The sequence below is a fragment of the Cupressus sempervirens genome, chromosome 6 (assembly GCF_028749045.1).
Source record: "Cupressus sempervirens isolate cs-2001-9-10 chromosome 6, ASM2874904v1, whole genome shotgun sequence".
Lineage (NCBI taxonomy): Eukaryota > Viridiplantae > Streptophyta > Pinopsida > Cupressales > Cupressaceae > Cupressus > Cupressus sempervirens.
The window spans coordinates 196,723,249-196,739,114 of NC_143123.1; positions in this window are offsets into that span (position 1 = coordinate 196,723,249).

Genomic DNA, 15,866 nt, shown 5'->3' on the forward strand with positions numbered 1-15,866 from the left:
AGCTCAAAGAGTGGTAGAGGATGTTAGTGTGGGTGAGGTGATGAGTGCAACAAGTCATTTGATTAACCTTGGAATCCAAGGACAAAATTCAATGAGAGAGGAGATGGGTGTAGTGAGTGCAGTGGAACCACAACTAGAGGTAGATGGTGGAGTGCAAGCAATAAGCGAATTGAAGGACTTATAGAAAATGTTGGCTACGAAGAGAGTCCAAGAAGAAAATGTGGAACAAGATGTCACATTTTTGTTGGGGTTGTTGGAGAAAACTCATGAGGATAGAGTGGAAAAAGAAGAAAGATAACTATAGGTGGTGGTGAATATAGAACGAGCGTGAGTGTAGATGTTAGAAGTAGAGTTGTGGGTGGAATAGTCACAAGCAGAGGGGAATGATGCTAGGATTTGGGCTAAGAAAGTGTAAGCATAGAGGTTATAGAAGTTGCCAAGGATGGCGCAAGTAGGTTTCAAAAGTGCACAAAATGAATTACTGCTACTATAGGTGCAGTCAGAGTCTTTAAGGGGTGCAGTGTTAAAATGAACACCGTGTCATTATAGCTGCAAGAACAGTTAACGACTAGTGAGTCAAAGGTGAGGTAGTTGCAACTGTGGTTGAATGAAGTGTAATGCCTACCCCTAGTTTTCTTTTCAGTTATTATTGTTGAACTCTTTTAGACAAACTTTATGTTTTTGATAAGGTAAACAGGTTTTAAGGGGTCCTGAAACCCATAAGTTTAACAACAAGAAAGGCTAAAAATAAGCAAAAAAATGCCCAGCCAAAACATAAGCCTTACGGCTGAAAATAAGCCCAAAGGCCCAGCCCGAAACAATTGCCCACTAAAAAGGCCAGAGAACCAACCAGAAAAATAGAGACCAGACAAAAAGCCAAAGCCAGGAGAAACAAAAACCAAAGGACAGAGACCCAACCTAGCAGACTACTTCTCCATCTCGAGCATGGTCTGGGCAGCTTCGACGCACTCTTGTTGATCTTCTGCCTTAGGATCCTGGGCATTCGTCAAATCCTGCTCCATAGTGTTGTCCTTGGCTTTATCCACATCCAGCCTATCTTTGTCTCTGTTCTGTTTATCATCTTCCTCCATCTGGTTCCTGTCTTTGAGATTTTCCAAGAGAGAGAGGATGTTGTCATTGATCGAAGTGAGGAGGGAGATCATTTGACTTGCCAGGTTGTGATTGTAGTTCTCAATATTTTTTACTCTCCTCTCCATCAGAGTCTCCCAGCTGTTTCGGTCGCCTTGGATTTCTGCACCTGTCTGGCTCTTGATTTTTTCCATTTGGGAAACCCTATCTCTGACATCCTCAAGCTCATGGAAAAGCCATTTAATTGATCTGAAGTTGTCGATCATGCTATTGCGGGCATTTTTCAACAAATTCATGCCCGTTTCTCTTGAATTATCAAAAATAGCCACTATAGCCGGGTTAATTAGCTCATTGAGTCTAGGCTTCTCGAGGTCATCCACCAGGAGTTGGGGGTTCATCACCTCTCTGTAGATTCCCATAGTGGCCGTTCTCACATTGAAGTTCTTCCAAGCCTTCCTTCTGTTATTAACTTGCACTTCCCCCTCAATCTATCCAGAGTTGTCATTTTCCTCCAAAGGAGGCTGAGGATGTATAGGGGAGAGGGGAATGGGCAGAGAATCCTTTCCCTGACTACTGGAGTGCTCCATGCTCTCTCCCTCCCTCTTCTGTCTTTTTCTCAGTTTCTCCTCATCCAGCTCCTCCTTCGAAACCTTGTCAGAATCATCAGTATCCATTTCCTCCTCCACCTCAGCAGAGCCAGTTTTAGCTGGGGTATGACCTCTAGGGCTCTTTCTGCTAGGTAATTTGATAGAGGGGTAATCCTTCTTATGGCTTTTAGTCTTCTTACCTGAATGCTCAAAAACCTCATCAGAGCTGATACTCTCGACATCATCAAAATCTGAGGAAAAAATGGAGCTGCTCTTGTCAACATCCGCCCCCTGGATAGGGTTTTTGCTAATGGTTTGAGCGTGTAAATGATCATGAATCAGAAGCAGAAGACCCTCATGCAGTGTCGGGTTGACGGTAGCTTTCTTTTTAAAACTAGAAATGGCCTTGTTCATCGAGTTAAAAAGATAATACGAGAAGGAGATCTTACTACCATGGCAAAAATGATTCAGAATCAAAAAATGGTGAGTCCTAACCCTATCAAACCTGGGGTCTAGGGTTATATATTCAATAACAGCATAGAGAACATACCTCCAGAGCTTCTTTATAGTATCCGTTATAAAAAATGTCTCTTTCTTGCCCAGCTTGTTCAGCTCTTCAGTGTTTTTCACAAAATCCTTGATTGCATTAGAAGACATCTTCTTGTCTCTGAAGAATTTATGCCCCTCCATCTGAATCCCCGTAACTTCAGCAAGCACATCCTAAGTAATTTGAAAGTAGACCCTGTTCACCTTAACCTTACCATTATTCCACGAATTCACCATGCTGTTAGTGATCTCAGGATCCGAGCCATGAAGTTTCTCGAAGAAATTAGTAACCCCACCCTTTTCCAGCTCTCTCCAAACTTTGGCCTTGTTCTTCCACTTCTGAACTTCCCCCACCGACTCCTTTCTGCTCCTCTCACCCGTCATGTTTACCTGATCAACTTCCATAATTCTCATGAACTCTGAACTGTGCAAGTTATTTGCATTCGAAAAAATGGTGATGTTTCTTTTATGATACTCGTGAATATACCCCTTTCTGAAAATAATGGTATCATCCTTTCAAACATGTCGAAATTTCAGAGGAAACCCCTTTTGCTGGTGAAAATCACGATGCCAATAATGGCACTTACCATTTATTAAGCAATCTTTATTATCCATAATATCATTGGATTTGAGCCATCCTTCCCAAGATTTTATCTTGGTCGATAAGCAACTTTGCCTCCACCGAAAAATCTTTTCCGGCATGCCAGGTCAGATTATAGGTGGTGTTAACCCCTTTATTAGCAAACCAATCAGCGACTGGGTTTGCCTCTCTATAAACATGAGTGACGTGGACCTTATCGAACTTTGTGAGAGTGGCGCAAGTCTCAGCAATTATGTTCGCAATCATCCACGAGGGAGGGGAAATACCATTAATGGTATTAATAATGTTTTTGGAGTCCCCCTCAAGCCAGAGTTTAGTAATCCTAGCTTCGAAAGCCAACTTGACCACCTTACTCGCAGCTCTTGCTTCAGCCAGATGAATAGTCTGGATTCCCAGCGGGGAAGCAAAGGCAGCTATTCCCTCCCCATAGCTATTTCTTATGATTCCACCGCAACCTGAAGGGCCTGGGTTACCCTTAGAAGCCCCATCAAAGTTGGCTTTTGACCAACCATCTGGGGGGAGAAGCCAGCTAGCATCCTGCCTTTTGAGGTTCCTGTCTTTTTCTTTAGCTATCTTTCTGTCCCCTTCTTCTTCTTCTTCCTCCTTCAACACTTGGAGATTTTCCTTTATATTCTTTGAGACCTTCCTGCCAAGGATTATAGCCGGCTCCTCTCTATCTCTAAATATTCTATTATTCCTTTCCTTCCAAATTCCCCAGCAAAAATGGGGTAAAATCCAGTCCGAGTGATCCTGCCGACCAGCAATCTTACAAAGACCTTTCCACTGATGGAAAAAATCCATGAGATTATCCGGTTTGCACCAGAGGGTTTCATTATCATGTGTGATGACATTCCACACCTCCCTGGCATAGTCACATAAGATGAAAATGTGATTTCCGGTCTTAGCCTGATTCTTACACAAGGGACATCTACTGGGCATAACATGTCCTCGCTTCATGAGATTTTCATGAGTAAGGATTTTGTTCTGAAGAGCCAGCCAGTAAAAAATGTTGATCTTTGGAGTGAGACCCGGAATCCAAGCCTCCGCCCAAGGGGCCTTCTCTTTTAAGCTCCAAAGGGAATTATAGCCTGAGGCAACAGAGTATCTTCCATTGGGATTATCCCTCCAGACCAGCTCATCCCCCAAATTGATAGGAATCATGGAATTGAGCATAAGCATTATAGGAGTCAAGTCCTCAGAGATGAGGGATAGGTCACTCCATTCCTGGCCATTCCAATAATCACAAACTTTGGACCCAATTTGATCAGTACAAGCTTGCATCCATCTCTCAAAAATAGGGTTATTGATAAGTGGATCTTGGGAAAGCCATCTATCCGACCAGAACTGGATGTCCTTCCCATTTCCCAATTTCCATGATATCCTAGCCTTAGCCAGGTCCCTGGCTTTCATGATCCCATTCCAAATGTTTGATCCTTTTGGGATATCTTCATTAAAAAGGGTGAAAAGAAGAGTGGGTCTTCTAAGGTACTTGTTTACCAGGGTGTCCCTCCATTCACCGGTGCTACTGAAGATTCGCCAAATTTTTTTAGCTAGGAGAGCCTTATTGAGGTGGGTGATCTTTCTAATGCCCAGACCTCCGTACCTCTTAGGGAGGCAAACCTTCTCCCAAGCAACAAGAGGGTATCTTTTCTTCCCTTCATTACCATTCCAAAGGAAGTCTCTCTGGATTTTCTCCATTCTTTCAGCTATTTTCCCCAGAATTCCAAAGAGGCTCAGGGCGTAGATTGGCAGATTTTGAAGAGAAGATTTGACTAAGAGGCATTTCCCCGCTTGACTAAGAGAGACCCCTTTCCAACCAGCCATCTTCCTGTTGAATCTGTCCAAAATACCATTCCAAAAAGACTCCAGGGGTGAGGATCCCAAAGGGAGACCAAGATAGGTAGAGGGGAAAGAGCCTACCCCACAACCCAGAATCCTGTCGATTTTTCTTTGTCTAAACTCAGAGGTGTTGATGAAAAAGAGTGAGCTTTTGTTCCAATTAATCAGCTGACCTGTCCCACTGGAGTAAGTATCAAGAATCTTCTTCAGGGCTCTGGCCTCTTTGACAGAAGCTTCCCCCCCAAAGATAGTATCGTCAACAAATTGCTGATGAGTGAAGGGAACACAATTAGAGGAGGGAAGGATCCCTTTGATACAAGCCTCACGCTTTCTACAATCTATAATCCTTCCTAAGCATTCAGCTAAAATGATGGACAAAATGGGCGAAAGGGGGTCTCCTTGTCTGAGGCCTCTGGAAGGTTTGAAAAAATTAGAAGGGACTCCATTAACCAGAACAGCCAAGGAGGAGGTGGACACCAATTGAGAGATAATTTTGCAAACTTTACTGTCAAAGCCAAAAGTCGAGAGGACCTTCCCAAGGAGAGACTAGTCCACCATGTCATAAGCTTTAGAAAGATCCAGTTTGAGAAACATACCTTCCCGTTTGGATGCCTCAAGAGAGTGGATGACTTCGTGCACCATCTGGACAGAATCCAAAATTTGTCTCCCTGGAACAAAACCTGATTGATGCTACGAGATTATCATGGGCAAGATCTTGAGCATTCTTAAAGTTAGAACTTTAGAGATGATCTTGTAGAGTGAGTTGCACAAACTAATAGGTCTAAAGTTGTCCAACGAGTCCGCCCCAGGGGATTTAGGAATGAGAACCACAAAAGTCGAGTTTAGCTCCTTGAGAATAGATTTGGCTCCAAAGAATTCCTGGACAGCCTGAACAACCTCTCCCATGATCACCGGCCAGAACCTTTGGAAGAAAAAAGTGGGAAAACCGTCTGGGCCTGGAGCCTTGTCAGCAGGCAGAGAAAAGAGAGCCTCTCTAACTTTCGAAGCCTCTTTAACTTTCGAAGCATTAGGAATAGCACAGAGCTGTTTATTATGGATAGGTTGAATGAGCTGAGGGATAGAGTGTAACAAATCCTCCTGGTCCAAATTGGAAAGCATTGGGTCCTCAGAGAGAAGGCTAGAGAAAAAGGAAACAGCTTCTTCCGAGATGGCAGATTCTTCAGTTAACAGCTCCTGCCCCTTTCTGATACCATAGATCCTGTTACTAGCACGGTGCTTGAGGGTGGTTAGGTGAAAAAACTTAGTGTTCCGATCTCCTTCCTTTAGCCAAGTAATCCTCGATCTTTGCCTCCAAAATTTTTCTTCCTTATTAATAATGTTATGAATTTCAGACAGGGTCTTGAGCTCCGAAACCCTGTTGGTCTCAATGTAACCTTCCTTCTGAATGCAATCTTGGATAATAGTTAGATTATCAAATAACTCTTTCTTTTCATGGAAGATATGACCAAAATCAGACTTGTTCCAAATTTTAATCATCCTCTTCACATTGCTAAGTTTTCTAGTGACTCTGAACATGGCTGAGCCCTCCACCTCTATCCCCCACCATTTCTTGATATTATCCAGGAGGTTAGGGTGAGAGGTCCACATTTTCTCAAACCTGAAAGGATGGTATCTCCTATGTACCAGAGGGGAAACTAAAAGAGAAATGGAAGAGTGGTCCGAACCAATTCTGGGAAGCAGAGATAGTCTGCAGCTAAAGGATTGAAGCCAGTCCAAAGATATAAGAGCTCTATCTAGCCTAACCTGAATGCAATCATGGCCTTTTCTCTTGTTTGACTAGGTAAAGGATCCGCCCTTAAGCTCTACGTCCATAAGGGCCAGATTATTTATGAAGTTAGAAAGATCTTGTTTACTTTCCCAATTTGGGGGCATACCTCCCTTTTTCTCTTTATCTTCTAGTGGTGTGTTAAAGTCTCCCATGATTATACCTTTCTTAATGTCACAATCTTGCACCATATTACCAACTTTGGTCCAGAAGTTTTTTCTATCTCTCTTATTATTGGGGGTGTAAATATTCACTAAAAACCAGGAATCATTGGTGTGCAAATTTTGAACTCTGCAGAAAAGAATGTTATCTTCATCATACTCAGCTACTATATTGAAATACTTATCATTGAAAAGTAACATCAGTCCTCCAGATGCTCCTTCAGAGTTAGAGGCTATGCCCTTCATGCTATTGTTGAACTTAATATTTTCCATCCTTTCCTTCTTCATTTTAGTTTCCTGGATTAGAAACACATCAGGCCTTTGGTCCCTTATCATATTTCTAATAACTTCTTGCTTGTGGATTCCATTGAGTCCACGAATATTCCAAGATAAGATCTTCATGATTTAACTACTGAACATGCTTCCTGGATGGTGCGATGCGTACCATCCTTAATGTTTCTTCTGGCTTCCTCTTTCCTGATTTCATTCTTGTTTTTCCTTCCCACTAGGTTAGATTTGTGGCCGAGATGAGCCTTGGCCATGCTTCTAGTAGAAGGGGGAGATACCAGAGAAGGGTCCCTGCTATTCTTCTTCTTTCTACTCCTGACTTCTGTCCAGGGATTCTCTTCTCCCTCTAGTCCTTTGTCCAGCCAAGCATCAATTCTCGCCAAATCTTCCATTGTCGATGCAGATAGCCTCTCTATGATTCTGTTTACTATTGAAGGGGGGGGACAACACACCGGGTTAGGGTCCTGGGACATGGGTTCCCCCTCCTTTAGTTCTTCCATGGAGTTCAGGACAAAGGATAGTTTCAAGTCATCCTCCTGAGAATCCAGAGGGGGAAGAGTCATATTTTCACCTGTCTCCTCAGGTTTCTTCTCAGATTCCTTCGCATTGGGGAGAGGTGTTGAATCGTCTTTCACTCCTTTCTGTTCTCCCCCTCCTACGTTTCCAGTCGCCCGAGGAGGCCCTGATTCCTCTTGGGGCGCATTAGGAGCAGTATTTGTTTTTCCTTCTGCCTCTCCATTTGCCTTGACTTGCGATGCTTTTTTCCTCCATTCTTTTTTGGGATCTAGAGAATCTTTTATCCCCCCTTGTGGACGAGCCTTTCCCACCGTACTCTTCCCTTTGAAAAGTGGGCATGATCCAGCCTTGTGGTCAGCCTTCTTACAATGGAAACAAGCAAAAGGCACACTTTCATAGTCAATCTTTTGAGATCTGTTTCCCAGACGAGATTGTAGTTCTAAAACTTGAGGCATGTCCTGGCCTTTGATGACTCCTACACAGATTCTTGCGTAGTTCAATATTTTCTTAGCTGCTGTGACAGGGTCAATGGAGAGGAGCTCTCCAAAGGTCCTGGCTATGCCATCAAAGACATCCTCATGCCAATATTCCAAAGGAAGTTCCGGAAGTCTTAACCAAACTGGAACCTGAGATTGGAAATCATTGTTCAAATCCAAGTTGGATGTCCATTTTTGCAATATTAGGTTGGATCTGCCCAAAGACCAGCTCCCAGCACATAGTATACGAGAAAAATCTTCTGAGCAAGAGAACTCGAAAGACATGAAGCCTTTGGCCATAGTAGTCACTTCTACATGCCCTTTAAGGTCCCATTTTCTCCTAGTAAATGTCCTCACTACATCAATATTAGGTCTTGGCCCTACAAATTTTCCTACCAGAGTGTTCGCCATGCTTAGGATATTGTGGTCAATAATTTCCCTAGGGATTTTCAGAGAAAAAATACCTTTCTCCTTATCAGATTTGTCAATGACTTTTGGGAAAGACGATTTACCTGATGGTTTTATCTCGAATAGATTCGACCAGCGTCCCCATGCCCCAGACGGCCCACTGCCCACATGGGGGGGAGGGGGAATCTTCTCACCTGGATGGGGCATCATAACCCGTGGGTCCCCATCCTTTGAGGCATCCTCATCTTTCCGCTCCGTTTCCTACCCTGCGCTTGCTGCATGCCTTGCTGCATGCCCTCCTGCAGATGTGCTCTCCTGTCTCCTGCCTTTCTCTAGATTCGAAACAATGTGATTCGAATTGCAGTTCCCGCCTGCTCCATCCCTCTCTCTCATCGTGCCCATCAAAAAATATTAATGAGGATTTTAACATTTGGACAAACTTTATGTTTATGATTGATGATTGGTGACATTTTTTACCAGATTGTTGGATATTATTTTATACTCAGTTGATTATATGATGAGTGACTTTGGTACTAGTTATTTCATGTATGCATGATTGTTCTTTGATGATGATGATAGTATATAGTGATTCTATTTATTTCATGATGATAGTTAGATGGATTATTTATATGTGTTTTCTATGGATACTTACCCCATACTTGCATTTGTATGGTGTGCCTGTATGTTTTATTTTATGTATGATGTTTTTGATATAGTTGACGGAGGGAGTTGTAGTCACCTGCTAGTCGGGACCTACATGATGCACCATTTCTTGCCATTGCCTATTTATTTTAGAATATATGTGTATGTACATGCATGGATTTTATGAAGATTGTAGGTACTGGGTATCGAATTCCCTAAATTGCCAGGATGAGCATACCCTATCACAATATCTCAATAGTAAGGGACGAGAGATAACTCTTGAGTCCAAATTCTAAACTTAAGCCAATTGTACTAGATAATAGGATAAGTATCTAAGTTGTCTACCCTTCCAAATTCGTCAAGTGATGTAAATTCATGATTTTAACCCTTGAGTTTCTTCTAGTTTTTTGTACTTTATTATGGGTTTTCATTTTTAGTCTTGTGGGTCTTTGGTGATTTTTCTATTAAAATTAAATCTATTTAAAAGAATAATTAATGATTTAATTTAATAGAAATTTTACAAGGAATATTTGAAATTTAATTATATTTAATTAATTAAGAAATTAATTAAATAAAAGAATTAAATTTAAATATTTAGTTAAAGTTTAATTTTGGGCAAAACAATATTTATTTAATTCAATAATAATATATTTAGGAGTTCATTAAAGCTAAATATTATTATTACTTAATAAATATTTTTATCAAAAATGTCTCGAGAATTAATTAAAGAGAGAAAGCAAGTTATTTAATAAAGATATTTTAATTAAATGACAAAAAGGTTGTGCATAAAAATCAAGATATAATTAAATAATAAGGGGAAAAGGGCTTTTTGAGTGATTGCACAATCAAAGCCCTAAATTTGAGGAAAAGCTCTTTATTAGCAATTTAGAGTTTAGTTCTCAATAACTAGGTTTTGGAGGAGCAATTTCAAAGAAGGGTTTCAGAAAAAAGGAATTGTTTGCATGCTCCATGAGTTTGTTGTCTTAGCATCAGATCTAGGTAGGATCTTGTGGGTTTATTTGTACAGTGGTTTTTCGTTCTTGAAATTCTTATCTTCTTCGTGTTTGGATAAATTTGTATTTTGAGTTTTAAGTTCAGGTTGAAACCCTTGTGGTAAATTTTTTTTGTTCTTTGTTTCAAGATTATCCATGTATGAGGATTGAGTACTAGAAACCCTCATTTAATTAAATTGGGTGATTCATAACGAATTTGTTAAAATTGGGATGTGGGTTTGAAAAAAAAACCAATTTTGTTTTATAGATTTTGACTGTTTGGTGCAGATTTCTCTACTAGGTTTATATTAGGAAATCAAAAAAAAAATTTAAATAAATAAATAAATAAATAAATAAATAAATAAATAAATAAATAAATAAATAAATAAATAAATATATATGTATATATGTATGTATGTATATAATAATGGAATTACACAGTAATTACATTATTAAATATAAAAAAATGAATAGGAGGGGGGCTTTTGTTTGTTTTATTTAAAATAAAAAAATTATAGTGGGTGGGGGCCACCAACCCCTCACCCACTTTCTCTCCCACCCTCCTCTCCTTACCCTCCTAGTGGCGTACGAGGACTGTTGAAGTAGTCCTGCTGCGACAATAGCAGGTACTGCTGATGTAGGACTTGCTACAGTCGCATCAGAACCTATTGTGACAACTTTGCCATGTATGGCAGGCGGGCCTAAGTCGCTTTTAAATTTGGTTTTCTTAGATATTATTAAATTTTGATGTTATTAAATTATGTTATTAAAATTTATTAATAAATTTTAATTTATGTTGAGAAAAATTTATGTTTTTATATATATTAAGTGTTTTTAAATATTAAAAGTTATTAATATTAATATTATTAATAAGATTATTGTTATTATTATTATATTAATGTTATTATAATTGTTAATTTAATAATAATAATTATTAATAAATAATATATTATATATATTATTTTAATATTAATTATTTAATAATAGTTAATATAGTTGTAATAATAATATGTAATTGTGAAGTTGTTATAAATATATTTGGAAAGTAATTTTGAAAATGGTAATTGGTGAAATGATTATTTTAGTACACTTGGGTTTTACATGACAAATTTTATTTTATACGAAAATAATTTCTATTATTTTGGGAATTGATCAATCATCTTTTGATTATTCAAGAACCTTAGTAGTCATGATACTTAAAATGAAATGTAAATGTGAACCTTACTGTTAAACAAAAAACTATGTGTTTTCAAAACCAAATAGAAATGATGAAACTACATTGTTAGTTGTATGTTTTCTTTTGTGTTGGGTTTGGAGTTGACTTAGTTCTTTGACCAAATCAGGGTGTTTACCAAAGGCTTGGGGGTTTGTTTTGTGATGTCACGAAGATTTTTTCTATATGATCTTTTATACCCAACCTTGGTGATGTGTCATGTGTTTCTATGATGAGTTTGATCTATTGTTGGTTATTGCTTTCTAGTGTTCCTGTGTGGAACTAAGGTGAATGGTGTGACTTTTTTGATATGACCTTTGAGTCTTCAACTGGTTATCTTTGGATTGCTTCCCAATTTCTTGTATAGGGCTAGGGTGATTATGAGTTATTGTTTTTAGGTGGTGTCATGGTTTTGTTTATGTGTACTTGATTTTGGATCAGTCCTATTAGGATGATTGTATTGGTAAAATCTATAATTTTGATTAGTGATATTTTAGTACTTTCAAGTTGCTTGTTTAAGAACTAATGTGTGGTTTATGGTCATATGAGACATTTTTCTTTTATTGAGCTTAGGGTAGGTTATTTGTATGTGATGTCAAAAAGTGGCTTACAATGGAGGTTAGAGCCCTAAAGAGGCTGCATGGGTAACTCTTTGTAGGTTATTTTAATAAGTGATAACATCTCATTAAATGAGAGTAAAATGAATTAATAAGAGTCATTTTTTTTCCTTGCCCATGCCTCTAGTTCTAGTATAGGCTAGGATGAGAGTAGAGAGGGTGCTTGGTTGCGACCTTGCTTTGTTAGTATGCCTTGTCAGTATGAAAGGATACTAGTGCCGCATAGAGTCACTAGGGAGTTAGAGTCCAGTCAGGCAACCAGGGTAACCTTAGAGTTGGCTCATGCAGTGACACTTGCCCACTTACATAGTAGATTTACTATGTGTCATTGTTGCCTCTAGGTTTAGATGTCATTTGTGTCTTGGTACCCTTGAGTTAGATTGCTTTCAGGTTTTCCTTCACCTAGATGTTGATTTTGACTTTTGGGATTGTTATCCTATTTGGGACTTGAGACTATCTCCTCAGTGTGGTGGGAGTGAACCCTTTTTCAAGTTACCATGAGGTCAGGTGGTAGTGCTTTTTACTTTCACCATTGAGATCTGACAATTGGATGATGTGGCTGGAGTTCCTTGTTTTGTATTTCCTTTCATTCTGTTCTTGTGTACTATGATGGATGGTAATACCTATTTAATTATATATATATTCTTTTAGCCTTTCATACCATGTGAGTTGTACAATGGATGATTATGCATTCTAATTATTGCAAAGTGGCATTCGAGATAATTATATATTATTTAAATGGATTCATACTTGTAGTTATTCTTTAATGTAAATGTGTTATATATTGGTTTTAGTATTAAATTAAACTTAAATGTGATTCAACATCATGGGACCCTTAAGAATTTTAATCTATTTTATGGTATGTGCTTATTGTATGTTATTGCTTCTGCTATATTATTTCTATTGCTGTTAACTTATTATCTTTAAAAAAAAAGAGTCAGGCAAACTTAGTGAAACTTTAGGTTAATTTCTTTTGGGTTCCCTAGTAGGGCATTACATGAAGTGAAAGTAGATGTGGAGTGCTGGAGAATGGAGATTGATTAGATGCAATAGGAGCAGGACATGCTTCGACGAGAGATCACTATGCCAGGTATAAATAAACTTATGGATAATGTGTTTGTGGATATGCAATGGACTGTGAAAGTGCACTAGGAAGCTACCTAGATCCTCTTGGAGTGGCGACATGAGTCTCAGTTTGTGAATAGATAATTTATGCAACTATTGAATGCACAACTATGTGGTGGGAGGTTCTCGATACCAATAGATGTTGTTTGGTTGCAAGGGGGATCTATGCCAAGGGCCTCATTTTCTAAGACTGCACTAAGGGAAATACCCCCAGCTAGAAATCCTAACCTACCACCTCCATAAGGGAGGTCAAAATAAGTGATCCACTAGATGTTGCTTTAAATGTAATATTGTTGTTTATGTTGTAATAGAATAAAAAAAGTGTGTTGTTTGTGATTTAAAGCATCTAATATTTATTGTGATTTCTATTTTGGATATTTTGTTGATGTGTTTCAGATGTTTTAGGTATTTCTTTTGGAAATATTTGGATGTTTTGGTATTTTTGGAGATATTTGGATGTTTTTGGTGTTTTTTTTTGGAAATATTTGGAAGGTTGTCAATATCCATAAAAGTGTGAATGATGGGAGATTTATAGGAAGAGTAACCTTCACTTATGTGTGATGAGCCAATGCCAAGGTGGGTTCTTAATGACAGATGAGTACAAACTTGTGTAACATTTTGAGAGCAATAGTGCATAAGGTGGAAAAAGTAGGAAGTGTTAAACCATGAATTGCAAAGCATAATGGAAGTGTAAATTCTGTATATATTGATAGCCTTTATAGACAAGCTTAGGGCCAAAGTTAGGATTTTTCTCTAGGTGTGTGCCAAGATGGATACTCATGGTGCCTGTGAAAAGTCATTTTGGTCTATAGGAGGCTTTGATGGCTGAAAAAGGTGCTAGAGGGGCCTTGAAAAAGGTGTTTGGGCTTGAAAAGGTGAAATAGGGCTTTGAAAAAGGAGTTAGGGCTTGGAAAGTCAAAATATGGCAATGAAAAAGGCATTTAAGGCTTGAAAAGGAAAAATGAGGCCTTGAAAAAGATGCTTGGGCCTAAAAATGTGCTAAAGGGGCCTTGAAAAATGGCGTTGGTGCCAAAAAGGCACTATGGGGCCCTAAAAAGGTAAAACAGGGCCTACAAAGGCACTAATGGGACTTGAAAAAGGCATTTGAGGGCCTAAAAAGGTAGGGGAGGCCATTATGGTCTCTCAAACACATGCTTACTTATTCTATGCTGCTATTTAGTGGCAATGAAAGAGTATGATGAATATTTATGCAATCCAAAGGTTGTCCAGATTACCAATGTGTGCTTAAATTGTAAAGATGAGTCATGAAATCATAAGGACCTTTTAGGACAGCATTGATATATTTGTTGAATGGTGCTAGATCAATCATGGTCTCTGTAGCATAAATAAGGTTGGAAACCTTGTTTGGTATTGTTGTGAGAGATATGGAAGCAAAAATGCTTCATCAATCCGTGTTGTGCCAAATTCTCCAAAGCCCTGAGATATGTTTCAAGACATAACAACACTATTTAATTAATTGATGCACTCATTTACTATCTTTGCTCAAAGTTAAATAGGGAAAATAATAAGTCATAAAATATTTAAATATTTTTCAATTTAGGGCCTCACCATTGATTTCATACAAAATCGATCAAGGTACGCAACCTATCTCGAATGAGCAACAATTATAAACTGACACTAGCTTGACATGAAATCAATGGATCATCGGATTGGAAAATACAAAAATAAATTATCTCAAATTGAAGATGATATTTGTGGTATGTTTTTGATTGATTGTTTGATTTTTTTTGACTGTTTTTATGATTTTGTGAAATTGTTTGACTATTTTTAATGATTTTTGAATTTTTTTGACTATTTTTGATGATTTTTGAAAATTGTTGATTGTTTTTTATGAATTTTGATTTTTTTGACTTTTTTGAATGATTTTTGATTGGGTGTTAGTAAAAGGAGGAAAAAAGTGAGATTTGTTGGAATACAGAGATCAATGGGGCCATTTCAAAGCACATCTAGAGTTAAGGAGACCAAAAGTGGGCCATGAAGGCTAAAAGGGAGCTCAGAGAGCTATATTTGGGATAATGGAGGTGAAAAGGGTTTTTGGGACTACAATTGGAATTTATTATGGCTAAAATGGATGTTGGGAAATATTTGTGGCTACAGATATTTGAGATGTGCACTAATTTTCCTATATTCATGCCTATGATATCTTACAACATAATCAAACTCTATGTTTCCTTTGAGTTTCCCATCTTCCCTTTGTTTATGTTTTGCTAGCTATTGCTATTGTTAACTACTTATAATGCGAAGAAATCACTAAACTATAGCCCACAAGTATTTCTTAATTGGGTATGTGTAAAATTAACTCAACTATGCCAAACAGTGCGGAGATATGAAATGAAAATGCCACAAAATAAAAAAGTTGACTCAGAGAGTGTTGTTTGAGCTGTGTCCAGTTGTATTTCCACATTAAAGGACTTGTGTTGTTTAGGAAAGTTCAAAGGTGTTATCTCTCACTCCTTTTATACTAAGGGTGGTATTTCTCATTCCTTTTATACTAGATTCTTTTATTTATTTTTATTTGTATGTTTTGAATGTTTTCTAGTTGTTTTTGGATTTTTTTTGGCTTTTTGATGTTTTTTATTTTTTTTAGTAATGAGGTGCTTCCTCAAAGCTTTAGAAATAGAACCATTTGAGATGGGTGTTGTTGATGGGTTTTGCTAGTTGTTCTCCATCACAATCAGAGAGTTTGTAAGTTTCTATTGCAAGGATTCTGTGATGATATAAGCGTCATTCCAATTGGCCTCCCACTTTCCTTTCTTTTCTCTTGTTGCCTAATTTTTGGGGTTCTCATAGAGGACTAAATCTCTATTTCAAAAAAATGAGGTTTCACCTTCTTGTTGTAGTGTCTGGACAATCTATTCTGATACACTTAAAGATGTTTGTGTGTTGTGCATTGATGTTCTTTGAGGAATTTTAGCTATTATAACCATGCCACTCTATAGTCCTCATCTGACATGATATC